The 10991-nt window shown below is 30.0% G+C and overlaps 1 long non-coding RNA gene across 3 annotated transcripts; it reads right to left on the reverse strand.

Annotated features, from left to right (window-relative positions):
• Positions 1 to 271: 271 nt before the first annotated feature.
• Positions 272 to 3754, reverse strand: LOC111910347 (uncharacterized). 3 transcript variants are annotated; one of them, XR_002856521.3, is made up of 9 exons: positions 3386 to 3754; positions 3185 to 3262; positions 2933 to 3004; positions 2559 to 2651; positions 2264 to 2290; positions 2115 to 2173; positions 1488 to 1679; positions 636 to 1299; positions 272 to 390 (listed from the first exon to the last, which is right to left on the reverse strand). It is a non-coding gene; the product is annotated as an uncharacterized LOC111910347 (long non-coding RNA). The 3 variants fall into 3 exon arrangements; XR_002856519.3 differs by having other exon boundaries at positions 3185 to 3266; XR_002856520.3 differs by having other exon boundaries at positions 311 to 539; positions 3185 to 3266.
• Between the last annotated feature and the right edge of the window lie 7237 nt (positions 3755 to 10991).

Genomic DNA, 10991 nt, shown 5'->3' on the forward strand with positions numbered 1-10991 from the left:
TTTGGTCTAAGTCGTTAAAACAATTTGTTACGATAGTATTTTTTATAAAACACATTGAAAGGTAATATATACAAATAAGCAAAAAATAAAAAAATATAATCAACTATGTACTCAATAGAAGATTTGGGATTCGGGAAGCTGATTACACATCAAAACATTTTATCAAATTTGTAACAAAATCAATACCAAGTTTGATTTGACAACAATACTCAATAGAAGATTTGGGATTCGGGAAGTTGATTACACATCAAAACATTTTATCAAATTTGTAACAAAATCAATACCAAGTTTGATTTGACAAAGTCAAAGTAAACATTTTTTTTCTTGTCCCTGTGGTTGCATCAGTCTTTCCATTTCCATGATGGCAACATCTACTTGCTCTGCTGCCACCTGCCAAGCAGCAGAAATAATATATTCATGTGAAGACCAAAACGACATATGGTATGTTGCTATTTTTTTACCAAATAATAAAATTGCAGCATATAATTGGTTCCACGGTGGGTAACTTCAACCTTGAATCTTGTCATTGTTTTTTTGATCTACTCAGCATAAAAGATGCAAAATAATAGTAATAATAATAACACATCAATTAGTGTTGAATCATATTAAAACAATTTTTAAAAAAAGAAGCTAACCTTCAATCGGTCTGCATCAGATAAAGGTCTTGCAGAAACATGTCAATTCAAAAGCTGTGTTAGAAAGTTGATCACAGGCAATGGCTCGATGAACGCAGTAGAAAACATATATGCATCACAAACATGTCATAAAACAACATCACGACAACAAATTTCAAAGAACACCAAAAGAAAAGTTGCAAATTTTTTAGTAAATTACAAAATTTTTCCCTGCACTTTCTGAATTTTATAAAGTTTTGCCCTTATTAAAGATTCTATAGACTAAAATCAATGAGAAAATATTGACCAAACTCAGAGTTGTTGGAAAAAATGATTGGGTTAGTTCATTATAATCCAAAATATAAGGCATCCATAAACAAATGAAAGTAAGTACATTGCTATTTTAAACATCCACAACATTAAGAAAGCAGCTGAAATTGTCCATACCAACCAATCCCTAAATCACTGCAGACTGCTTAATGTCAATCCACCGGGTGTAGTTACAATACGACACCAATAACCCTACGATTACAATATCCTAATAAACGAACTCTAAAAGTACTCTAAACCAATCAATGAAAGTTCATTGCTAACATATGCATTTAAATATCCTGCATGCCCTGTTCGTGAAGATTGGCTATTGATGTTTTCTCCCCCATTGCCTTGGTCATCAATCCGTGAGTATCTACACAGAAAAAAAAAAGAATTGGGTATCAGATGCAGGAAAAAAAATCTAATGAAAACCTAAAAAATCATAGAAGTTTCATATATTGTTTCCTAATTTAACCATTTTCACCTCTTATATCATGTTTTAATAATAATTTGCCCTAATGTGAAAATTAACAAATGAGGAAAGTAAAAAAGTTCACTTACTTCTTCTTCCCAATTTTTTCTATGTCCAGGAGATGGTGGGACCCACAACTGTCCATTCTCTAAAACCTTCATTAAATGTGAGTTATCTTTTGATGAACGCAAGAATACAGAAGCTGACATACTGCACACTCATTCCTTTTGTAGTGATGTTTGTGTTCTTATTGAAAGTAAAACTTGCAAAGTTTGAAAGATCTGTAAAAAAAAATTAAGATAATTAAAACTCTTGTTTCCTTCAAAATCAATAAAGAATCAAGATTTGATAGCTTCGGTGTAAGGGATGTTTCAATTGGTTTTAGAAAGTGATTATGTAATAGTGAATGAAAATAAAGTAATCAAGCCACAAATAACATCATCGTTCCAAAGATTACATCCAAAGACCCATCTAAAAGGGAATCATAAATCAACTATTCGTCGGAATAGCTTCACGGCTTCTACGGATTTTAAATTAAAGTAAATATTAAAGGCATCCGAGGCTTTCCAACAATTGCATCAACCTTGCAACATGTAAGTAAAATAGATAAATATATAATAATTGTTTATTTGTTTCAAAAGAAGTGTTTTTTTTTTAACTAAAACTATAAATTTTATGTATTCACTTGTAAATAGAAAAAAATAATAGAAGTTTACCATCAACTTTTCAATTATGCCCCTGCCCCTTGATCAAATTATTCGAAGACAAATCAGATCTGGTTGAAGAACAAAATAATAAGTAATATTTGAAAAAAATTCAACATTAAAATGTCCCTATAATCAAATTATTCCAACGGTTTGAGAACCTGAATCTTCATAATATTTAGAGTGCCCTACAACAAAAAAGTCCCAATAAGTAGCGATAAACAGAAGATACAATATGAGAGGTTGTCCATTAACAAAACCGATTTAATATTGTAAGTATGTTGTTATTATCAATAAACATTAGAGCATAGAGGTTAAGTACATTGCTATTTTTGCAAAATATAAAAATAAAAAAATAAAAGAAATCAAAGGGCGATTAGACAACCAACCGGTTAGAAACCGAAAGATTTTGGTGTGTGTGTGTGAGAGAGGGAGACAGAGTGCTGATGTGGATACCTATACCATAAAGTGATGAGACGATTTGTATGATTCCCACTGTGATCGTTTGAGAATGAACTTTTTGTTCTTGCAGCTGGTATTACTATCACCCTGATAAAAAAAAATATAACGATAAAGCATTGTAAGGGTATTAGGGTAATAAGGGTAGTTTAGTTATGATCATCACAAAGTACAAGTTGAAGAGGCATGATTTGAAATCAAAGCACACACTTGGCCAGTGTCCGTTCTCATGAGAAACATTGAACCCTTTAGCAAATTACTATAATTTTTAAAAACAAACAGTTCAATGGATATTTCGATTTTTTTAAAATACCATTAGGCTATTTACTAACAATTCAGATTTGGATAAGAGAAACTTTATATAAAAAAACCTTAATACTTGTGAATCATCGAATGGCTTCATCTTTCAGGTCCACTGTCTCATTGTTCTTCCTCATAAGGACCTGTAAATGTACACATACTTAAACACAACTGATAATTTGAAACAAAGGTCATAAACAAAGCAAAAGTGGGAAAACTCGTTGACCCCAAATAAGTAAATAACTTCTATAAAGCAACAATTTAAATAAATTAAAAAGGAATTTCAATTAATTAAGAAAAAGAAAAGGGGAAAGACAAATTACATTAAATTCAGATTCTATGGCCTCGATTTGTTGATTCCAAATGGCTGCAACAAATTTTGTAGGCTTGGATCTATTAAACTGTCTAAACCAACAAACAACAACCAAAAACATAAAACAATCATCAGATAAAAAATAATCAAAGTACAACACCTGATATATAGTAAAAATGATCATATTTCTAAAGATTAAAAATGACGTAACTACAATATTTTATGTGAGAATCATGTTATTTGAAGAGAAATCGGCGCTTATGGTTCGAAGTCAAACAAAAACCCTAATCAACCGTCGAATGACCTATGCCTTTGATGAATCGTCTTCGTAGGTATTTCTATCGATGCGATCCTCTAACGTAATACCATCTACCCACCCGAAGCGGCGGTAAGGGGTGATAGCGACCAGCGAAGCGGCAAAGAGATGAAAAGGAAATTTCTAGTAGCTGGAGAGATGAGGCGGTGGATGAAGATCTATCCGGATGAAAACGGAAAAGGATGAACAACATGTGTGATGGTTTTGAGGGGCGACGCAACTGGAAGTCGGAGGGTGTAAAGAAGAATGACAGCAATCAAAATATCATTGGGCGAAAAAACGGTACAAAACACGTGTTGATATATAAGCAGAGGATCTATTTTGCCAAATGTATATATAAAGAAGGACCATTTTTGCTCCATCCTTAGCAAATTTACTGTAGCTAAGGATTCCGTCCCAAAATTATTGTCCACAGACAAAAAAACACACAGATTAAGAAAATCAATAATTAGTTTTGCTTTTTTGAGTAAAATGACTTCATTGTCCTTTTTTAAAACCAATGGGAAATGTGTATTTGTAATTATTATAGTTTACTTTATTAAATGTTAAGGGCAACATGGTAAAAATGTATATCTATTTTGGTAGTGGACAATAATTTTGGGACAAACTAAAATAGTAAGGTGGACAATTATTTTGGGACGGAAAGAGTATAATAAGAGATAAGAATATAGAAAGAAATGGTCTAAATAAAGACACACGTCATTTGTATACATAAATAATAGTTTTTTGACAATTTAATTTACATATATTCATTAAGATAAAGTAGTTACCGGAAAGTTGATAACTATCTATTCTAATAAACGAATGTTTTTTTTATTACATGTCATATTCTCATTCAATTTGTCAAATGTCATTTCGTGGCTGTTTTGAATTAATTTTTTTCCACACATCATTTTATGGGTTTTTCTATTTTAATAAATTACACATAATACTTTAATGTAATAATGACAATAAATATATTAATAAACAAATATCAATTTCATTAATGAACTTACATTCTTATTTCAAAATTCTCAAATTAAAGTTCATTATTTTATTTTGTTTATTTGTTTAAATTTAAAAGATAAAAAAATCAATTTTAATAATTTATTACTTTTTTTCTTATAAATCCAAAGTTCTTAAATATTTAAACCTTTATATATATATATATATATATATATATATATATATATATATATATATATATATATATATATATATATATATATATATATATATATATATATATATATATATATATATATATATATATATATATATTCTTAATTAACGTATGTAATACATGGATCTTACACCTAGTTTGTTATATAAACAAATATATGATTCTAAAGTTTTTTTTAATACATTGTATGATATAAATATACCAAACATATAACATCTTATCCTAAATTCTCCTACATTATTTTATGATGTAAAAATAATATATTATATTTAAATATTATAATTAACATGTGTATTAAACTTTAATTAAAATGGGAAAGTAATTTTGATTGTATATACGCATCATTTTTTTTAGTTAAATGTCATGTTAAATTTTAGTTTGAAGGTGGAACTTGACACATCATTTTATTATTATTTTTATTATATTTGGGATTATGCTATAAGTACTTCATTAACTAATTTTACCTCTCCCCCCACCCATCCTACATCAATCTAATCAATCTTTTACTTTTGATTTGACATCATTTTTTTTGTTTTTATCTTTTTTTGTTTTTATCTTTTTTTGTTTTATTATCATTATTACTATTATTATTATTATTGATTTCGATAACCATTTAAAATACGGACAACATTTTAAAATTCGGCCAACATTATAAAATTTGAACGACTATATAAAATGGAACAAAAGTAAAGTTTGTTTTTGATCCGCTTACCATGCATATGTAATACCGAACCAATTAATATATCCATGATAAATAAAGACAAACTTTGTTTTTGTTATGTTTTATATAGTCGTTCGAATTTTATTATGTCGTCCGAATTTATAATGTCGTCAGAATTTTAAAATTTTAACCGAATTTTAAAATGTTGTCCGAATTTTATACGGTTATCGAAATTTATAACAACAACAACAACAACAACAACAACAACAATAATAATAATAATAATAAAACAAAAAACAAAATAAGAAAAAAAAACAACAAAAGACAAAAAAAATCACATAAGAATGATGGAATTAAAAAATGAGATAAGGTATTTATAGCATTAGCCATTACAAAAGGGAACTGATATTTCCACTGTAAATTTTAATCCATCCACTGAGATTTATTTGAATTGCCCATTATACCATTCTATTAAAGTTTTTAGATATTACAGGGAAAAAGATTCTAGGGCTAACGACGCTCCTTCCTTATTTGATCTTGCTTTCTCATCGGCGCAAATTCTTCATCTCATTCTCAAAAGGTAAGTGATCCTCATTATCTAATTATGTTTAAACCATGTGTATGTGTAAGAATTTTCAATCTCTGATTCTCAAACACCTTTCATTGCTATGTGAATGAATTGTCGAAGTTTAAAGTTTTGATCGATTGAACATATTGATTCTCTGTGCGTATGACTATGATTCTCTGTACATGAGTATGAATTGTGAAATTTTTTTATTATATGAATTGTCAATTCTCTGATTCTTTAATTTGTCTGCAACAAGAGCTTGGTAGTCATAAACTTAGTCTTCAAAAAAATGGTGCAAGTCACCTTACGTTGTAATATTGAAGACTGGAAACTCCAATAACAATTGACATCACAGGTTTGGGTGAAACTGTTTCAGTTGATTACTCTTAGCCGATGGATATAGAAGGCAAGAAACGAATTAATTCTTAACAGGAAAATATCTTCACCAGTACGTTCATATTTGATAATGTTGTATCTTTGGTGCTTGCATGGCTTAAACATAGGGTAGGGGTGGGGGGAAGGAAAAGATGGAATAGTCGGTGTATATCTCCTTTCCATTAATTGTAAATACTTGGTGCTTTTTTTTTCTTTGTCTTCGTACTAGCCTTTCTACTTTGCAAAGTTTATAAAATTCTTGCCGGTTCAAAAAAAACTATTATGCACAAGGATGATTTTATCATAATCACTGTGCAGAATTTGTTGGATATAGGTCTACACATGATAAAAAGCAAATGAACTATACATGAAAAAATAAAGAACAGAGGCTCAAAATATGGGACCATTATTTGAGTTTTTAGTTATCTATTTTAATCTCAAACTAGTCCTACTATGCTGAAAATAAAATGCAACAAATAAACCCACGTACTCTTCCTAGACTGCTGCCACTATTCCCTTATTCTACACCAAACTGCCTCAGACTATGACCAATTCTTTTGCTCCAAGTTTATATTAAAAACAACTAGATTAACCGAACATAATTCACCAAACCACTTTGAAATTCAAGACTTATAGCTTTGTGGAGGGATGCAACAAATTTACCAATGACCAGTATTTTTTGACACTCGCCTCCATTTGAAGCTTGAAGCAGCGAAGGAAAAAGATGCGCTGCTGGAGATTGCATCACAAAACCACGATCTTGTAATTTGGAAACAATATTTCATGGGATATTTCTCTCTCTTCAATATCATTTTCTTTAAATGAAGGGCATATTTGTCATTATATTAATTTTTCAGTGGAAAAAGTAAAAGCCACAGTGGAAAAATCAATACCCCTCCAAAAGTTTTCGATTAATCACGTGATACTGCTAACGAGTTAAGTGGCATAAACTACGCATAAGAGTGTCAACTTTTATTTCAAAAGTCAACAAAATCCGTCTAACCTTATCCATGTGATGGGCAGAACAAATTAGTTACACGCATAAACCTACACTAAACGGACGAGGAAATTATTGTATGTTTAAATAATAATGGTTTTTTTTTTCGTGTTTATTATATGATATATTAACAAGATGATCCGGAAAATTTCCCTTTCAAATTCTAAATGCTTCGCTGAAATCGTATAAAAAGAATATATTAATGTCAAGGTTTATTTTAAGAGTCGTATTTTTAGAGGTCACATATTTTTTTTTGAACAGTCAAGTTTATTATAATTAACAAGATGCTAGATAAAAATCAGTATTACAAGGAATTGATATAAATGATAGAGTTTTGCAATCTATCGACCCAAAGAAAGAACAAGTGATAAACAAGTCTATCGATAATACCGTATTTTCTCGGCATTCTAGATCTAAAGATCAACTCATCTCGGAAATTCCATATCAACCATAGCAAAGTAAGAACCATCGCATTAAAACATCATTTATGGTTGTTGCTCATAGGGATGAGCGTGGTCCACGAATCTGACCAAAATTCAAATTCTACCAAAACCAAATCAATTTTTTTTACGAACTGTAGACTATCGGATATGTATATCTAGTCTCTGATTTGTTTCGGTTTTGGTCGGTGGTCAATCCAAGATTCAATCTCACATGTGTTTAACTTGATTAATGTGACAAAATTAATAGGTTGAAAAAGTTTGTTTATTGGATCTGATTATTAATAATATTTTGAGATTTATTAAGTGTTTATATGGATTGAAAGACTTAAAAATTTTGAATTTTAAACGTGTTGTGTGCTTCTCAAACCTCTAACTTTTAGAGGTGATTTTAATATATTCCAAAAATATCTAAATATTTGATTTAAAAATCAAGAGTAGAAACTACTTCCATTGATCATAAACTAACAAAAGTCCAGAAGGATTGGAAGTAAAGATCGGAAGTGTTTGCAAAACTAATTATTCACATATATATTATTGCTAAAAAAAATAAAACTTCTAAAAAAAAAATCAAAGAATCATAGATGTCCATATAAGAAAATGAGAAGTGTTCATTTAAAAATATGGTACAATATCAATTTATTTTTCAAATCAAGGGATATCTACTTAGGACTGAATATTTTGTCAAAAACGTCCAAGTCAAAAACCTAAAGTAATGAAATTCTTGACATACACTAAATATCTTTGGCACCAATCCTGAGTTTTCTTACTCAGTTAATAAATATTATAATGATATTATTTATGGCATATATGCCAAAATAAATGTCGACAACAATTCGTTGGGAAATGGAAAGTATGAACTATGAGGAATAAAAATTTATTGGAGGTTTTGAGGTTTGACAGCGTAAACTCATGTTGTTCATGGCCTACTCCAACTCAAGTATAGTGACCCATTATGGGCTACTTCAATGGCCCAAAACAGGGGATCACAATGTGGATATATTATCAAATTTTCATAATAGGGTAATTTGATTCATATTCATCTATACCAAATATTATCAAATATTATCAATCTTGAACTCGTTTTGTTGAGAGATGTCTCTCCCACATTTTTTTCAGTTGCAAAAAACAGCATTGACTTATTAGTAAAATTTTATTACTTGACACCTGAACAATCAAGAAAATAAGAATCACTCTACCCAAAAAGATAAGTCGTTGTTCATTTTGTGATTCATGCGTCGACCACTTATTCATCTCCTTGGTTGTGGATGGAATTGAATTTGATTCAAATTTCATTTTTCTTGTTTCATGTTTCTACAAATTCAATGTTATCGAATTTAGTATGCAATAATTATTTTATATTATCATCAAGAATATGTAGTCACTAACGACTATAAGAATTTGGATGACACACAATTAAAGCAACAATTCAAACAATGAAGATATCAAAATTTAAAAGGAGTTCGCAGTTTAATTAAAAAACGAAACTATATCAAGGAATATCATGTGTGTTACTGTTGTTTATTTTTGAGAAAATGATAAAATTAGCCAAATACACTAATCACCTTACAAATTTAGCTAAAAAATTGAAATTGCAAAAATAACCACTGAATTCGCAGATAGAAAAGCCCCATCTGCGATTTTGGCTTTCCATCTGCGAATGTACAAGTGCCTAAAGCACATCTGTGCTTTAGGCACTTGTACATTCGCAGATGAAATTTTTTTTTCAATTTTTTTTGTGTATATATAGTGTTTTAGCAGACTTAAATCGCAGATGGACACAGTCCATCTGCGATTTCCTCTCCAGTTCATCTGCGAAATAATGTTTTTTTTTAATTTTTTTTTTTAATTTTGACTATGAAATCAATTGGTTTGACTACGAAATAACCTTACTATATATAAACTTTTGTAGAAAATTATCAGTTTAGTTGGTATTTCTTTTGGAAATTTCTTTAAACTCTCTCTAAAAAATGATTGAATATCTGGTTTGTCTTGTAACCGGTGGGAAATGGCAAGTAACCAAACACTCAAATCTGGAATACGTATGTCCACAAGGAGGTATTTCTGAATTCACGTTCATATTTTATGAGTATATTAGTTATAGTGAATTTGTATATCTGGTGAGAAGCAAAATTGGTTTGTTAGACAAATATAGAATTAGTCTTCGTTTCCATCATCCTGAATTGAACTATCATATAACTATAGTTGAAGATATGTATGTTAGAATGTTGATAAATGTAATCAAATGTAGTGAAGGAAGGGCTGTGAAAGTGTTTGTGGTGGTTGATGAAGGAGATTTGGTTAATGAGGCTGGTCAATTTCATAGTGTTGATGATGTTAATGAGGTTGGTAATCTATGCAATTATAAATGGAGCAACGATCCGATAAGTACTTTCAATACTCCCAGTGTACCTCAATTTCATAGTGTTGCTGAAAATGTTAATGGTAGTTATTCACCTATTAACTATGTGGATCCTGAGAATTACAAGTATGTTGGTGATGATGATGTTGGTACATATCTTAATGACGTGGGTGGTCGTTGTTTTGATGTTCCCGAACAAGAAGTTAAAGTTATGAATAGGCGTGTAGTAGATAAAAGTAAAAAGAAAAAAAAATATGCGTCAAAAGATGAAAAAAAGCATGTTTATGGGGATTATGTTGATATTGTTGATGTAGGTTTAGATATAACCGAATTAAAAAAACAATTCAGATGGAGATGAGTTGGGTGATGAATTCAAAGTTAAGTTTCCCGATAACCTTTTTTACGGTATACCCCCTCTACCAGAATGTCCAGTTGATATTAATGAAGATATCCCAACACAGATGGTAGACATCAATCTTCAAAAGATTGAATGTGAGAGTATATTTAAGAACAAAGAACTTTTAAAGCGGTGTATTGGTAAAAAATGTCTTCGAGAAGGTTTTCAGACGAGGATAAGTATATCCACCAAATCAAGGTATGAGGTTGTATGTGTTTCGAAAAATTGTTCTTGGTTACTAAGACCGAAAGCAATTAAAAATTCTGATGAACTTTTCCAAGTGAATAAATTTGTTGATGTACACACATGTTCTTCAACAATTTTGCAACCTAATCATCGGCAAGCAAACAAATATGTTTTGGGTGAATATCTTGCTGATGTTTTGGCTGAAGATTATAGTAGAGTTTATCGGGGAAAATATATTGTTAATGATATGAATGCTCAATTGAATATCAATATCTCATACCATTAGACATGGTGTGCGAAGCAATATGCATTGTTGTCGTTAAGGGGTACGAAAGAGGATTCTTTTACCAAAC

The sequence above is a fragment of the Lactuca sativa genome, chromosome 5 (genome assembly GCF_002870075.4).
Source record: "Lactuca sativa cultivar Salinas chromosome 5, Lsat_Salinas_v11, whole genome shotgun sequence".
In the NCBI taxonomy this organism is placed as follows: Eukaryota; Viridiplantae; Streptophyta; class Magnoliopsida; order Asterales; family Asteraceae; genus Lactuca; species Lactuca sativa.